This window comes from Triticum dicoccoides, chromosome 5B (assembly GCF_002162155.2).
Source record: "Triticum dicoccoides isolate Atlit2015 ecotype Zavitan chromosome 5B, WEW_v2.0, whole genome shotgun sequence".
Taxonomy (NCBI): Eukaryota; Viridiplantae; Streptophyta; class Magnoliopsida; order Poales; family Poaceae; genus Triticum; species Triticum dicoccoides.
In genome coordinates, this window is record NC_041389.1 from 467,283,128 (window position 1) to 467,283,470 (window position 343).

Below are 343 nucleotides of genomic sequence, written 5' to 3' on the forward strand. Positions count from 1 at the left end.
CCCCGGGGGGTTAATGGGCCTACATGGGCCAAGAGGGAGAAGAGGGTAGGAGCCAGGAGGGGGCCGCGCGCCCCTCCCCCTCCTAGTCCGAATAGGACAAGGGAAGGGGGGCGGCGCCCCCCCTTTCCTTCCCCTCTTCCTCCTCTTTCCCCCCTTCTCCTACTCCTACTTGGAAAGAGGGAGTCCTACTCCCGGTGGGAGTAGGACTCCCCCCTTTGGCGCGCCCTCCTTGGCCGGCAGCCTCCTCCCCCCTAGCTCCTTTATATACGGGGCGGGGGGCACCCCATAGACACACAAGTTGATCTACGGATCGTTCCTTAGCCGTGTGCGGTGCCCCCTTCCA